Below are 17,923 nucleotides of genomic sequence, written 5' to 3'. Positions count from 1 at the left end.
TAGAAAGTGAAGAATAGCAATTGTATATTTGATTTAGCAATGGGAGGTGTGCATGTGTCTTGTCTCTTGTTTCTTAGAAGTATAGTACAATTTCTTTGAGCAAATTATGGTCTTGAGAAATTTCCTCTACATGCAATGGAAGGCTTTGAGTATTCAAAGAGCATATGAAAACATCTACTATCAATAGAAAATGAAGGTTGTGTTGAAGTTTCCATTTATCTTGATTATGAAGTCGATCCATTTCTTTTTTCACTTTATGTGATACTTTAAAATTTTGATGTTTCACTTTATGCATCAAATATAATGTTTCAATGGTTTTTACACGAGATAGAGTTGTGTAAGCAAGACCATGCTAATATATTTTATGAGGATCAAAAGCAAGTCCATCCATTGTCAAACCTTGTTCTCTATAGATAGTTTTTGTAGATGCTAATTGAATAGGGAATTATTTTTGTGTAATAAATTTTGTATTAGCTTTCATTTTCTTGGCTATTTTCATTATTGGGGTCTAGGAAGGTGGAATAGAACTTCTGTAGAAGCTTTTCATTTTTTTGCATTGTAAAATGCCAATTATAGGGTCATTAAATTAAATCCACACAATGTATTTATCATGAGTTGCATGTAGCTGGAAGACTCCATCAGCACTGTTGACTAGTCCATCTTGTGTGTCAAGGTTGCTAGCTATTAGCTCAACTAGAATTCCTAGCTTTAGATAGATTATAGTAGGCAACAATAATTTTTGAACTTGGTATTGGACATTATCAACATGCAAATCTATTTCATCAAGAGCTTCAAATACATAAAGCTTACTAGACAAGAAGTCTAACATTCTTTTATTGTGTTTAGCAATGGTTGAATTTCTATGAAACAACTTCAAGAATTTTGGATCATTAGGAGGTGTCTTATAACATGTTGTGTTCAAGTAGCTAAGGTCTTGATCATTTTTTTGACTAGTTCTTGCATGGTTTAGAATGTAAATGAAGTGTTTGTTTATTTGTCTAACAACGATGTGCAATTCAAAACACAACATTTTCTAGCCAAAATGTGTATGAGATTTTTTCACAATTTATTGTTGGCTCTTTAAATATCCAATTATCACATATAGGTTGTGCTTGGTATGAGTCACCACAAAATATGATGTCAACATTTCCAAATGGTTTTTTTGGTGTATGTTTGATTTGGCAAAACCTTCTATCAATATAATATAGTACTCTCAAACCAATTAATGAGACCTCATCAATAAGAAAGACCTACAATTGATCTAGTTTCTTGCTTAGATTGTCAAGAGTGTTTGACTTCAATGACAACATCTTTGAAGAGTTACATAGGAGTTGAAAAATAAAATATGCAATGATGCCATTTGCATTGAATGTAGCTTTTCCTATAGAAGCTACAATAATGCTTTTAGGCTTGTACAGGTCACTTTTTAGTTGCTTCTCATATATTTGAATCATTGCTTGAAATAGGACTTTTGTTGTAAAGGTTTTGCTAGTGCTAGGAACTCATGTCAAGAACAAGTATAATAGTTTGTCAAATGCAAGTCTCTTTTTTATTAGAACATCTTTCACTATTGATTGTTGCTCTTAATTTAGCTATCTTCACAAGCTAAAGTATTGCTTGTTGGTAAGAAGGAATGGATGGGAAATTTCTGAAAATAATGAGGATCTAGTAACATTTATGCTTTTAAATTTTTTTTATATGTTTCACATTAGTTATAATATTGTATTTCTCTATTTTATTCTCTGCTTCTCTATGTGCATGGTCAATATCAAGGTCTATTATTGTCAGCTTCTATTGCATCTTGCTCAATGTCGCCCCATTTACTATCTACTTGCGAAGTAAACATTTTTTCAATTTTTGAAATTTGTACTTTGTCTGCTTGAAATGCTACACTTCAAGTTTCATGTCCCACCATTAATGAGTTTTCATTATTTCTGAAAGGGACATAAAGCATGAGTTGTTTTCTACAAAACTTTTTATGATCAATATGTGGATTATATCTTAAATAATGTATGATGTGTGGTCTTGTTCTTTTTTTGTGCTTTGATGAGTTATTTGAATAGCAAGATGTATATTTTACTAGTGACAATTTGTCAAAGAGTTTTGGCCATTCTATATACTTGTCTATTAGTAATGCATACATGATATTTTTGGAGTCATCTTTTTGCTTTTCTAATAGCTTAGGCCTTTTTAGCATAAGAACCCTATTTTCCAATCGTGAGGTATTGATGGAGATTTTAGTTCTTTAGCTTTTTCATAATGGTAGAGACATGAAAATATGAACTACTTGACAGCTAGATATTTGTTGGTAATTAAGCAATGCATTTTCTAGTTTTCATATGAAATGTGTCTTTTTATTGTAAGCATAACTGCATTGTTTTCATATTTGGTTGAATGCACATGAGATTTTTCTATCTTGTTTTGTCATGTATGAACTGTAGTATAATGCAGAAGCATATGCATCCAAGATAAATTGTGTCTATATTTGCATACCGTAGTGCAGGTACTTTTCTAGTAAATGCATTTATCCATATGTTAGCTAGCTACCATTTTAGGAAGATAATTTTTCAAGTCAATGTTGCTTGCAACATGGTAATATAATAAGTTTCTTCAAGTTGGAACTCATATAGGAAATTTCCAAATGTAACATCCTTTGTGTAATGTTTTCTTTCCAATTGTGTGAAGAAAATGTTTTTTTTGTCCTTGATTGTAGGATTAGTGTTTAACAACAACTCCAATATTGTTGTTTGTTTCATGGGAAGTAAGTGAAAGCTAAATCTACAACTGAATGTTCTATACTTTTTGCATGTTTTTGTATAGTGGTGCATTTACATTTTGACGAGATTTAGATCTAATAGTGTAGAGTCAGATGAAATGTACTTGTCAATGAAGTCCTCTATGTTACTGTTTTTGCAATGTCCAAAGATAGGTGCATCCATGATCCATAGCATGAAGTGTACATGTTCATTTCCTTGGTTTTAGAGTTTTATAACATAAAATAATTAGATACTTTTCCAAATAGGTCATCATTTTTTAGCATCATTTTTCTAAATGCATTCAGCCTATGATTAAAATAATGGCTGCAAAGGACTAAGTTTTTTCTAATTTCAAAGCCTAAGTATTTATCCTCTAAAGTTTCATTTTGTCTATGTTGCTGAGTGTTTAAAATATGCTACAATGTATTGCATAATGGCTGCCAAAACTATTCAGTACTTGTTAGTGTAAAGAAAAAAGTTGGAGGGTCGAGTTGACGAATCATTACAAATATTTTTTTTCTTGTATTCTATAAATAGTCAAGAGATGTGTGAATACTCTTTAGTAATCTAAAACCTATTAGAGATTTCAATATATTTTCTAGGTTTGTAGGGCTATGCACATCCTTTGCATATAGTTTTTCACCTTTTATTTCAGCTTTCCTTATATAGACTCATGCTACTGATGATATTTGGTGAATAATTATTTCTATAGCCTTAAAAAATATGTTTGTTATATGTGTTAAAAAGTCATTATCTTTATAAATGAGCTCCCACTTATAAATTTTTTGCTTCATAAATTCTTTTGTGATTTCTTTTGCTCGTGGGAATCCAAAAAATAATACTAGAAAGTTCATTTCTTTTGAGTAAGTATCTTGGAAAATGCCAAGAGATTTGAAGCCTTCAATTGGTGTAATTTTAATAATTGGTGTACCAAGATCATTGATTCAATGTGATTCATTAAACCAAAGAATGAGTGAATCAGGTTCAGGTTCATCTTCATCTTCAAGCATAGTATCATGTGCATCTATGTTGGTATCTATGTGACTATCTATTTGGTTTTGTGCTTTTTTATTTACAAATAGAAGTCGTCAATCTTTATTAATTGAGATTTTTTCTTTGTATACAATGTTGTCTTAGACAAGATTGTTAAAGCATTCATGACATGGCTGAATCTTACATTTCCCTATGCATATGCATTTTCATACTTGTAGCTTGTGTTTTAGTCTAATTGCAATAGTGTTTGTCTCATCTATGTCTCTAGGCAATGCATGTTGCATATTATCCAAATCGATAGGAACATTGATTATTGCACTCTTTTGTATCCCAATTGCTTAATTTGTGCAAAAACAATACACAATGAGACAAGTCTTTCTTCTAGGCTAGTCAAGGTTTGTACTATAGGAATTCATTTATTGCACCTTATGTTCCATGGAGCAACATAATTAGGAAGATTGACATGGACAATGACATCTACATAGTGTTTGCAAATTAGTCGGTCTGTTGCAATTATTTTTTCAATCATTTGAATAGAGAGCAAAGAGAAAGCATCAACAAATGCACTAGTAACTTTACAAATATGTTTGTTGAAGCACAACATTTTACAGATTGTACATGCTTGAGTTGGTGTATCATTGAGTTCTTGTAGATATAGCCTAATTGATTTCGATTGTCTTTTCTTTAGTGCAGTTTGATATGGATAACTTATTGCCTAGTGTGTTGTATGTGGCTTGTGGAAGACATATCTTTTCCTAATAACTATAGACTTTCCTTCTTCTTTGGCAATATTTTTAGGACATTGTCTATCCACCCCCATCATTTAGGATAGATGGATGTCTGCCCATGATGCAACTACTATGGCCATAACATGGTGGCAGCCCGCTTTGGGATTTTTTTGGTAAACCCCATGCATTCATACCCACACACAACTATCACAAGACATTTTATAAATATATTTGATTCAAAATGCGTCACTGTATTGTTTGATAAATAGATAGATTAAGTGGATAAAATTGGTTATAAGATTTTTAGAAATAACTATTTATGAATTTTAAATTCATTTCCTAATTAATGATTAAGTGGAGAACGAAAAAGCATTAAGAGTAAATTGTCATAAGTGTTCAAAAGAAACATTGTGTTTTAAATTTTTTTTATATTAAAAAAACTATAATAGTGTTTTGATAATTTATATTACATATTATTTACCTTAATTATTTAATTTCATAATAATGACATTAAATAATTAAGGTAAATAATATGTAATGTAAATTGTCAAAAATTTATTATTATAAAAATAAATAAATAAATAAATTAAAAATTAAAAATTTATATTATGATCGATATGATATTTTTCATGAAATTATTTAGTTCATATTTTTTCTATTATCCTTTACATGAACTTGTAGAACATAAACCTTTTTAATAACATGTTTTCAACTCATGACTTGTCGATGATTTGTCTCGTTATAGTATAATAAATAATATGTTGGCTCTCATTTCTTCTTGGCTAATGTTTTTAAATTTCTCTTTGTTATTTAATGTTTCAAAAATTATGTTTAGTCAATTTTCTAAATATATATTATAGTATAATTTAATTATTTTTATATTGAATGAATAAATATTAGTTTTATATAATTTGACATAACTATGATAGACAATTTTAATTAGATATTAAGAATTTTAATTTATTTAGTTAAAACAAGAAAGTGCGGATAGAATTTCTTTTTAAAATATACAATAATAAAATATTTTTCTATTAATAGAATGTATTAGTTATAAAATAAAAAGTAATATTTCTTTTATAAATAAATGTAATATATATATATATAAATAATATAATATGTCAAAATGATTAATTAGAAAATAAAGTTTATCCAACTTGATGGTTTGAAATATTTAAGACAATGTTTAACATTATAAATGTTAAATAGTAGAGCATTTCTTTTTGCACAATCAAATAGTACGGAATGACCAAAACAACCAATATAAATTAAAAATTAAAAACACGATAAGATATTACAATAGTATATAGCCTACAAAAATACAATAATAAAATAAAATTAATTATAAGGATAGTAATTAATAATTTATTAAAATCAAAACTTGTATTGTTTGAAATGTGGTTAATATATATATTTTTATTTTATACAAATATTAAGACATAAGTTTTAATAAAAAATATAATTAAGAAAATAAATGTTGAAGATAGTTATTAAATTATAATTAATTAAATTAAATTTTAAAGTTGTATGACAATTTAATCAACATAAAAATTTAAACTTTAATTTATGTTAAAAATATTATTAATTTTTTTAATCAATAATTTTAACTTAATCACATATATTAAAAATAATTAACATTCACATTCACATAATTTTCACTTAAAACTTTAAATAAGATAAGATAAATATAATACTTTACAATTAATTTAACCTTAACTAAATATAATATAAATATTAAAATTTATTAAAATATTTTGAAAAATAATTAAATTATTTTAAATAATGTTTATTCTAAATCATTTTAAAATGTAGCCTGCTATTTAATTTATCGTTCAAATTTAAAGTCTTTCTCCAAATGAATTTTACTTGGAATCAAATCATTTGACCTAAGTTTGGGCACAATACTGACCAATATGCATCGTAAAGCAAGCCACCACCATGGTATGGCCATAGTAGTTGCATTGTGGGCAGACATCCATCCATCTTGAATGATGGGGCTAGATAGATGATGCCTATTGTTAGCTTCGATTGATTGATTCACAACCTTTGAGGTTGTTGTTAGCATATTGTATTCCAACCTTGTTGATTAGTGGATGTGCTTGTAAGAGGTGTTCATTATTTGACATTGTGAATTGCTTGTATGTATAGAAGCAGTGCACTACAAATTTGTTATTTACTTTGAATGCATTTGCCAATGACTAGGCCATGAACAATCACAAGGCAATTGCATCAAATCGATTGTCAACCAACAAGGCAAAAACTACAAACATGGTTTCACTACATGGAGAAGTAAATGCAGGGAATTGTTTTAGACCAACTCGGGCTAATTCTTCCTCAGTTGTGTCTAGAATATCTGTTATAGTGGACAATAAAATTGGCATTTGTTGTTCCATAGTTTGTATTGTATTATATGTACGTATTCTTGAGAAGACAGGTTCATAGTGCTCGACCAATGGGTTAGCATCATGGAAAAGAATTGATATTGTAGGATGTGCTGCATCTATTTTGAAATGGAGGTATGGTCTTTTGCATGTGAACAACCAAATGCATATGGGTATGTTAAGCCAAAGAGGCAACCAATGAATACAAAATGTGTCACCTCAAATGCCTGATTCACCTAGCTTGTTGATTTCAGTTTTAGAGAGTCACATTCTTCACAAGTATGTGCCCTTGTTAGTTACCTATGTAAATTGTAAAGTAATGAAGGGTGGAGTTCATGTTGAAAAGAGCTTGAAGCTACATCAGAACCATGGTTGAGGGAGTACAAGAAATGGTCAAAAAGTCCATTATGGAGTTCATTAGATGTATAATGACAATGAAGAAACACTTGTATTGTATCAAACAAATAATCACCAATGTTGAAGTTGAATGAGTTGATTCAAAAGAAATGGACATTGTCAAGAACATCATCAATTGATTAATATTGAAATGTGTCATTCGATTTGTATGTATATGCTATTATTGGGTTTTTTGATGACTAGCCTAATGTACTTGGTACAACTAAAAATGTGTTTGTCATTTGATCAATGAAGCAAAAATGAAGTAGCAGTGGGTTCAACATAAGTAGAGGATACATTTTAGCAGTTGATTCTAGTCATAGTGACTTTGGAAGTGTAGAATGTAGTTGAAAGAAGATAGCGCCAATATTTGAGAACTAGACCAAAATATGATGAGAAAGTGTTTAGATTTAGTCCTCATACTCCAGCCCCTACAAGATAGTGGGGAAAAGAGGCTATGAATACTAAGAATGGAAGGACAAGATGCTAGGCAATGAATTAGAGATATTGATCAAGGTAAAATGTTGAATATTAACAACATATTTTAATGTAAACTATGTTAGCATTATTTTTTTGACAGTTCTTAGTCAAATTTATGATCAACAATGAAGTACAAAAATAACAATATGAAACCTATTTTGGTTACACTAGCTATCTATAAAAGTAGAAACGAAAATATTCATGGTCAAAAGTCACAAGGCATTTCAAGAATGATTAGAATCAATACTGATGGCTATAAATTGAATATGGGCATCTTGTCTACATCTAAATTTTTTTTTGGTTATATATTCCAGAACATTCTCAATTAGAGGCATATGATTTATGAGAAAATAATTCTTTACAATTGCAAGACAAGTATTTGACACTATGTTTGGAAACAAAAGAATGAATGGAATACTCAATAAAAGATAGATATTTTCTAGTAAAAGGTGTTAATAGTGAGACATAGTTTCAAGATTCTTACTTTAATAGAAGAAGGTACTTCAATTATATGTATTGGAAATAAACATATTAGAGGCTATAAAATATACTGGCCTCCAAACTATATTTCATAAGTAGTTATGGAAATCAAAATATAACTACTTTTATTGAATTTTTTGAAGTAGAAATATATCTAGGCTCTATAGTCAAATTGCATTCCATATGACTAGGTTGTGGTTATATGGCCGATTTAGTTGTTAATTTTGTGTCACTAATTTTTTATCTTCAACATAGGTGCTAGTTGTAAACATACAGGATATAAATGTAATATGGTTTAATGCTAGCAAAGCAAATTATTGGATAGTTTAATGGACAATGTTTTCATATCTATTTAACATATTTTTAAAATTATGGAAGAAATATTAGTTAATAGCTTAATAGGATGAAATAATTTAATAAGAACCTCTACATACAAGAATAGTCTAAAACATATGCTAGACATATTTTTTTCAATGTAAAATTGATATATAATTTTATGCCTTATTACTTATCTACTAGTGAAAATATGCACATAATGGAAGAACTAAAGAGATTGTAAAGATGGAATACCTTCAATTCAAATTTTAAGTTTGTCACTTATGTGGACTAGCCCTCTATTTTCTTATCAAATATAGTCTTCTGATTTGTTCAACATAGATAATTACATAATAAATTAAAGTCAGAATATATCTAACCCAACATATATGACAAGGTTTTCTATAGATTGGTTAATCTAATAAGATGCATGTATATAAGCATATGTAAATTAAGCTATTTTGAAGATAGAAGACATGAACAAAAATAGAAGCAACTTTTCTTCCACCTATCCAAGTCTGTTACTGCTCTTTGCACAAGGCAAGGACTCCAGCTCAATATAGCTCTTGTTTGCATTTGTTTGATTATTAAATTTGAAATTTTAATTTATAAAATTCTTTTTCTTATAATAAAACAAGTCATTTCTCTTATTTCTATGGAGGGCATTCATACAAAAGTGTTGATGGATGGAAATCTAGTAATATATCTGCTTATATTATTGAGTTGTATTTGACTATATATTTAAATTTGTCTGATTAGAAGATTTAAACTTTTGGAACATCTTATTTGTATGATGAAATAAAACTAATATGATATATTATGTCCTTAAAGAAAAAGAAAAAGAATCTGTTGTGATAGACTAGAAAAGAATCCATAAGGTAGCTAGCTTCTATATATACAAGCTTCCAACAATGGCTCCACCACAGAAAGATTCATTGATAACTATGTAAATCAATCAAGCGATGAAATGATTTCTGGAAGTAGTGGCAACAACCATCACAAAATAAGATCAATGCAACCATAAGTTTTCTAGTTACACCCAGGTGGGGCTATAGCCTACATCATTGTGTTTAAGGGAAGCTATGAATCATTGCAATACAAAGTATGGTCATGATTGAAAAAAGGTGCACTAGGAAGTCTGCAAGGCTCATATATAGAGGGAATTTTCCATAGATGATATAAAGGGCTTCTCTTGATGATGGAGCCTTTAACTCTTCCTATGCATTCTATTAGTATAGCAGGGCGATGAAGATACCGAATCATTATTTGGTTGTTGTCTACAATGTCATGTTCAGGAGAATATATAATCATTATCTTCGTTGTGGTGCCTACTGGACTAATTTTTTCTATATATAAATGGTATATGGGATAGTATTGGTTTTGTGTAGGGTTAAAACTCCATTCATGCATCTTAACTTGGAGAAAAGCCTAGGAAATGTAAATGTCATCTTTTTCTAACCCTTATGATCACATAGACTTTAGAGAGTAGAATTGACAAACCTTTATAATCCTATAGTTTATAGGATTTGCGAGTGTTGCAAAAGAAATTTGAAAGTAGATTCCCTCATCTTAGGTTTATTAGTAGTTTAATATGAGAAAAGGAATTGCTTGAACTTCTATAAAAAGGAAAAATATGAAGTATAGGAAATCAATAAAGTGGAATTGATAAAAGGCTCTATCATATATCAGAGACCTAGCTTGTGCGGTGTGAAATGAACAACTACACCAATCCTTTGACCAATGAGGTCATGCCTTCACATTCTCATAGAAAGGAATTATTCACAAGGTAATGCTACATAGTTGGGAAACCCCTAGGAAAAAAATCATCTATCTATCTGCATATCTTTAATATCGGCTTTCATTTTATTTTGGAAAGAAATTTAGAAAGTTTGAGAGGATATAACTAGGCAAGAAACTATTAAAAATAGCTTTAAAAATTAGCATTCATTAATCAACCATGGTTGGTGGCTCTCGTGAATAATTAAGAAGTCTATGTGTAAAAGATTGAAGTCATTCAATCTTGTCATAAAATTTTGTACAAAAAAAATCAAATCTTTTTGAAAATGTTTTCAATATATGACATATTTTCAATTTGTTATTTATTTAATATTTAGCAAATATCTTTAGATTTTTTCAAATTTTCATTTAATAAATCTTATTATTATTAAATTGTATTGGTCAATTTTTTTCTTTTACATTTGTAGATAATCTTATATTTTACATTAAAATCTTTATTCTAATAAAAAGATTCAAGCAATTATTGCGACAATTATTTAAAAAAAAAGTTGACGTAAATATGTTTAAAATAAACTATAAGATGAAGTATAAAACCATCTGATTAAGAATCAAGATAATAATGGTCTTGGATGTATGAAGGTTTGAGATTTAATGCCCCAATATAAAGTATCAAAGAAATGGAATAAATGTATTAAAGCTTAACTTTTTGTTTTTACATTATTTAATGTATATTGAACATATGAATGAGCATTTTTAATTGTGTTCATATAAAAAAAATTAATTGAAAAGATTGTCTTACTACAATATTCTATATTTTCTTTATTAACTTTCACTTATTAAAGGAAAATTAGTTATAACTAGTCCCCTATGAACTATTTCACTTCAATTATAGAGTCTTATATAAGTTATATAATTTGTATTTAAAGAGATTATTGACAAAGCTGAAACTTAAAAGCCAAGACCTCACTTATTTAATAGGACAAATTTTAGGTGTAAATTCTAGGAACCAAACAACTAAGATCTCACTTCTTTAACAAAGCAATTTTTTGTTTGAACGCCAAGCACCACTTGAAGATGTTAGAAGTCCTTAATTCATGGTCTTGAGAACCTTAACCACATAAATGTAGCTTGTAGCTACTCAAGTGTTCATGTATCTAAGTCATCTTATACAATTCAAATGGAAGTACTTTCTATTCCATATTTTATATTATGGATTGGTGGCTACCCTATATTTTGCACTAGTTGGCATTTACTGATCCTTTCTTTCCTCTTACATGAGGTAGGGACTTTAGCTCTACAAGAGCCCTTGTTATGGTACTCTTTGCAATAATGTAAAAGCAAGTTTCAAAATCGATATTCAATTCTCCATCTATTGAATATTTAATTGTTGCATAAGACCATCACTGGCCACAATTTTAACAACACCCAAACTTTGCTTAGATGGTCTTTGTTATTTATGACCACGATTAAGAGTATATTGCATGTCTCTGACATCGAATATGTTACATGAAGAGTGTCTTCGCAGTAAGGAAAGGGTCCCATGAGTGGGGCTTAAGCGTTATTTTTTAGGAAGCAAGTGGTATTATGAGTAAAATTATATTTTTTTACAAAACTAATTAGAATCTTCTACTAAAAAATATAAGCCTCTAATTTTGAGCAAGTGGGTGAAAAAGGTGTGGGGCTCGAAATAGCCCTAGTAGCTTAGGGATGCTTTTATCCACTTGTTACACATTTGAATTTTATATTTTTAGTTAAAATAAAGTTTGAGAGGGAAAATAATTTTTAACCTTATTTTTAATGCAAGGTTCCCTTATATTTTGGAGCTAAAATTTCCAGCTTAAATATGCAACATAAGACATAAGACCACTAGCTTTAAAATATTCCCTTAAAAATAGCAAGTAGCTTCTGCTGTATTTTATGGGACCTATCCTAGGCATTCTTAGTGAAAATGCAAAAAGGTCATGGCATAGAAAGTGGTGGCTGAAAATGGTTTAGAGGAGATTTATTGTCAAATTAATGGCATGAGACTGGGTGGAGGTAATCTTTGTACTAAAAAGTTGACAATAAAAGCATAACAACTAAATATAGATAAATCTTGGGCTCCTTAACCAACACCTGAATGCATCATGCCAAATGCATTGATTCCTACAAACCCATATCCATGGAAAGAAGCATGCTAAAATCACATTAGAAATTTTCTCATGATGGATTACTTGGTCATGGATAATTAATAAGATTCATCTTAGAACATTGCATGGTCATTAACCATGTCTTGCATCAAAAATATGGTGATTTGCCAAAATATGAGGAAAAATACTTCTTGATAGAAGAGGGAATGAATGATGAGACTAACTTGTTTGGAGAAAACAAATATGTAATGACCCAACCAAAGAAGCAATTTTGTTTTTTTGCATCTATATATAATAGTACTAAATGAAATATGAATTGATATTAAAGAATAAATTCATAATACTATATAATCATTCTAGCAAATAATAATATACATGATCATCAACTTTAGTTAGCTGGCCAAATAGATATTCAAGAAAGGTCACGATGATTGCCATGTTTCCATTAGTTCCCATCTACGTCCTTATGGGGTGTAATGATCCCAACCATGTGAACCACTTCCCTATCCATGGCACCCAAGTGGACCCAACAAAGTATCTTGGGAACATCTTGTAAAAGTCATAGGTTTAAGTATGATAAGTGACTAGCTTGACTAAAGCTCAACCACAAAGAGGATGCAATGCATCCATACTACATTGTGGGTCCATCCTCATCACAATAGGGTCGGGTACAAGGTAAGTGTGATATATGTAAGTGAAGGATGGATTTCTCCCATCCTATTGAACTTCATCCTAATAGGAAAGAGATGTTGGTGTAGTGTCCACTACACCACGGTTCCCATTTATTTCTTGGTCTACAAGAGTTTGTACATTCAAAGATCTTTTGATCATTACAAATAATACGATTTTTTAAACCAAGCTAAGTATAGAAGAAACCAATTTATAAATGTATTTAAGAAAAAACCACATTACCAAAGGATTTAGGGGAATCATGATAAAGTATGAATTTGAAAGATCAAAATTGGCTAAGTAGAGCAAATGAGTTACCTAGAAAATGTCATGTGTTCAATAGCATTGAAAGAAAAAAATTTCAACTAAAAGTTATTCAGATTTGGTACTGGCAAAAACTCTAGTTTCTTTGTTGAATGGCCAAAGGACTGAAGTGGATTTATCTCAAATCCACCCATAAACTACTCTTCTTTCTTATCTTCACTATCACTTTCAGTATAGAGGAGCGAAACTTGGCTATGGAGAAGGTAAATCTTATCATACACGAATCTAAATTTAAATTGTACACACTCTTTTCTGCTTTGTGCAAAGATTTATACCATTTTTTTCTAGTTCTTTTCAAATCAGAATTAAACTGAATTACCTCTTTTGTTGTATGCAAATTTATACCATTCTTATAGATTTTCTAGAGAATATGGTTCTCTTGATTCGGCAAGACTGTTTGTAGGCATATCCACCCAAGAAAACTATCATCAAAGAATTTGTAAGTGATTCAAATTAAACTTCTATAGTGATTCAAATTAAAATTTTACAATACGCAACATGTTTATATCTTAACAAGCCCCAAGTAGGCATAACATGAACTAGTTTTTGGAGAATTTATTATAAATCTACAAAACAAACATGTACAAATGATTAGAGAGTAGTAGACAACCAAACTAGTTTTCATGAATCTATCTTAGAGCTAGAAACATATGTTAGTAGCTATCTAAATTAGCTCTTGGCAGGCTTTTCAGACCAATTTGGTGTTAAATTGTCTAGATTTTTTAGGGGGATGCGGAGCTTGTGTTCTTCATTTGTCGAAATAAAGTACTAGAATAGAGAAGACAGAGAAGCCTTCAATAAGCTCATGCTTGACATTGTTGGGATGTATAGATGGCTTTTCAATCACAACTTCTAAAGGTCTTGGAAATTGTAGGGATGGACATCATGCAATCCACAAAAGGGTTACTGGTTTTCATGCATCACAGTGTGCCTACTACATTCCTGGATGGTCTATGTCTCTCTATGTTGCTCTTCGTCAGGCTAAATCCAAATGAAGCCATGATCAAAGACAAGGGTTTTCTAAACTCTTAGTTTTGGAAGCTAAGAAAGCCATTGCAGGGAATAGATGCAGGTGTACTAGATACAGACCCAATCTTGATGTTTGTAAGAGTTTTGCAGGGGATCTTGATTTAGAATACTTGGGTCTCAATACCTTTTGGAAGAAAAATAAAGTTTCTGACACAAATAAGTTTCCCGAATACAATCCAACTGGAGTCTCTACAAATTTCAAATTCTGTAGACAAAGATGTGAAGATTCCGTAACACCCACATTGAGTTTTTATTACAAAGATAAGTTCACTGGAGAAGAGCATATTTAGATCAGACCATCGTGGATGAGATTTTGGGGGCTATAGAAAAAAGATGCTAAAGAGAATGTTGAACTTAAACTGGTTGAAGGTAATAAAAGTGATGGGTTGTACAAAAACATGGAGCCCAAAGTTTTTATTGATATAAGTCACATGTCATAGCTAAAGATTGTTACAAGACATGATTTAGGGATTGAAGTTAGAGCAGCTAAAACCATTTCTAAGCTCATAGAAGCCTTGGAGGACACCAATACCATTGCAGATGATGTTCTAAATAATGGGAAAGTAATCCCTACAAGAAGTTTATTTTTTGAGGGCCTTGCCAACCACCTAAAAAAGGTACCCTTTGGATATATTAGAAATAGTCGTAAAATTATTATGGGCAATAAATTTTCATTTGACTCAGATATTGCAACCATTCTCCTTGGAGCTACTGCATCAATCAAAATCATCTCATCTGGGAGAAAAGAATATGTGTTAACCATGGAGGAATTCCTTGATAAACCTTGTCTTCATTGAGGAACACTTTTGCTATTAGTATACATTCCATGCTAGAATGAAATAAGTAATCCTGTAGAAGAAAATGGTGTCAATGGAAGTGCTAAAATTTGATAAAATTTGTTGTTCAAAATATACAGAGCAGCCCCTCACCCAGTTGGTAATACAATGTCTTATGTCAATGTTGCCTTCCTGGCTCAAATTTATCTGAATAGCCCTAAAGGAAATCTGGTTGCAAAGAATCTTATACTTGCTTTCGGTGCTCTTGAGGCGAGACATGCTATAAGGGCTACCAATGTAGTTTTCCTTCACGAGCAAAGATCAAATGCCCAAAAAATCTTGAAGTGTAAAAACAACATACAAATCTAGCTCATCTCCTAAAAAACTATTTTGTATCTTGGCTACCGGCTCTCCCATGCGGCCGCACATAGAAAGTCTATTTTAGGGTTTTCTATCTCTCATTTTTTGTGGAAAGTTTTGAGAACATTACAATTCTATTGATAAAAGAAAAGCAGAAATTTTGAACGAAAAATATAATAGACCACACAGACATGCAATCCCATGAATAAACTGTTAGCTTAGTGTAAGAAGACAATACTAAATAGGTTGCTTGGGGCAAGAAAGTTTGGTGTCCAAATCATCAGGATACTAAGAAACCCTAAAATTGAAGGGATTGAAAGAAAATATCAACTATACTGACCAATTTCTCAGGTTGCGACTCCCACAAATGCAAACGCCCCAGTTTTCAGACAACACCATAGCGAAAGCCTAGCAAGTTCACAAATTTGCACAGTCTGCTCTGGAAACTGTGAAGAGGAACTAAATCTAGTTGCAATATTTTATCCTTGGTTTTAACATTGCATCTAGCGAAGCCAGCTGCAGGTTTTCATGCAACATTCAAGACTACATTCAATACTAACAATAAGGATACTAAATATTGAAGCGTGCAAATTGCCAACTGTGCTGTCTAATACCTACAAAAACATGTTGAAAGCTCCTCTTCGCACATAAACTTTACAACTGTTTTAATTTTTCAAATGTGGCGCTTTTTGTTTTTAATTTATTATATAGTAGAAAGAGGACTAATTAAATCACTAGGAAAATATAATGGACAAATAGGAAAATATAGAAATTTGAATAAACTAAAAAATTAAAAAAATTAAAGCAGTATGAACCATCTTTTTAAAAGATAGGAACTAATAAATTTAATTATTATGATTTTTTCCCAAAAAAAATTACACCGTATATAATATCCTAGATTTTTACTAGGAATATTGGTTAGGTAAAAGAAGGTTTGTTTTAAAAATATATCATTAATATTATTTTCCCTTCAAACATTAGTGTATTAATATTGTATAGATGCCTTTAATTGACGATTTAAAAAATGAAAAATAAATTTAGTGTCCGATATAGTACTTGTGCGTATTGTCTCCATTTATGTAAATCTAACATTTTCGTTCGAAATATCTAAGGATTCCATTTCCGAAACAAGTGTTCATCAAAGCTAATAAACTATTGTGTTAGGATATTACCCCTCCCCATCACCGAGTACATCCAAGTAGTTTGAGAAAGTTAGGCACAAATCCGCTTAAAAGTAATCTATATCATCTGGATCTTACAAATCTCCTTAAATTACTATATACCATTTGTAGCTAAGGAAATATTCAACATAAAAGGTTGAGGGCTTGAACCCAAACTGCTTCAGTCCAATTCAGTACCACACAAACAGAAGTTTGCATTAATAATCTCATCAGCAGAATTCAGCAGCAATTGACATTTATGAACAAATCTGCAAACCTTTCATATTGAATGCTCTGTGAATTTAAAAAACGAACAATAACTTTATCACAGCCCAGTATATGGACCCTATTTTCTGGCCATCAATAAGGCCCTGGAGAAACATGATATCAGAGACAATAAATTTTCCCACTTCCCATATATGCTGCCTATATTCTGGCAATCAATAAGGCCTATGGCCAATATAGTTGCCCGGGGGGTCATAGCTGCATATGATCCATGTGTCATTGTTCTTACATTTGATAATTGCACACCCAACAGTTTCCGTCGTTGCCCACACAATCTGAGTATAGTGTGTGCAATCTGAGCCTGTGCAAGTGTTAGTAGCATGAGCATACCACTTCTTCTCATCAATCCAAGCATTCACAGCCTGTAGAGGTGTCCAATTAGGGCCGCTTCCCCAGAAAATATTTTCACCATAGGGCGAGTCTTCTGAATGCTCAAGTAGGCAGTCATTTCTTCTCTGCCTTGCATAATTACGAGCATAGGTTGCAACTGTGCGGTTCCATGTAAGCAATGGAACTCCAACTGCTTCTCTCGCCTTGTTTTGAGGCTCAAGGAATTGCTTTATCGCATCAGAGCTGGTTATACCCTCCACGCTGCCTGATATGCCCACCACCAACAACATCACAACCAGATGACAAAATCGACCCATCCTCATCACAAGTAAATTTTTAGTCTTGCAATACTGGTAAAAAAGTGACAACAATTGATAATAACTGATGGAGGTCCGCTCTGATACCACTTGATAGAGGGCCACACTACCCTTACCCACTCACAATCAAGAAAGCAACAATATAGAGACCAAGAAAAAAAAAAAAATGCTTCACAAATAATTTTATTATACTTGAAAAATCCTTACAACACCCACAAGATGATATGACTTCTTCAACATAAGAGAAATCCTAAATAAGAGTCTTCACACCATGAGCTTCA

The 17,923-nt window shown here is 30.9% G+C and overlaps 2 pseudogenes; one reads left to right on the top strand and one right to left on the bottom strand.

Annotated features, from left to right (window-relative positions):
- The first annotated feature begins 12,284 nt into the window (after positions 1-12,284).
- LOC149557619 (putative aldehyde oxidase 4) lies at positions 12,285-15,559 on the top strand (annotated as a pseudogene).
- Positions 15,560-17,150: 1,591 nt separating this feature from the next.
- Positions 17,151-17,648, bottom strand: LOC149557618 (pathogenesis-related protein PR-1 pseudogene; annotated as a pseudogene).
- Positions 17,649-17,923: the final 275 nt, after the last annotated feature.

This window comes from Cupressus sempervirens, chromosome 5 (assembly GCF_028749045.1).
Source record: "Cupressus sempervirens isolate cs-2001-9-10 chromosome 5, ASM2874904v1, whole genome shotgun sequence".
NCBI classification, from domain to species: Eukaryota; Viridiplantae; Streptophyta; class Pinopsida; order Cupressales; family Cupressaceae; genus Cupressus; species Cupressus sempervirens.
This window is presented reverse-complemented; position numbering and strand designations above follow the sequence as displayed.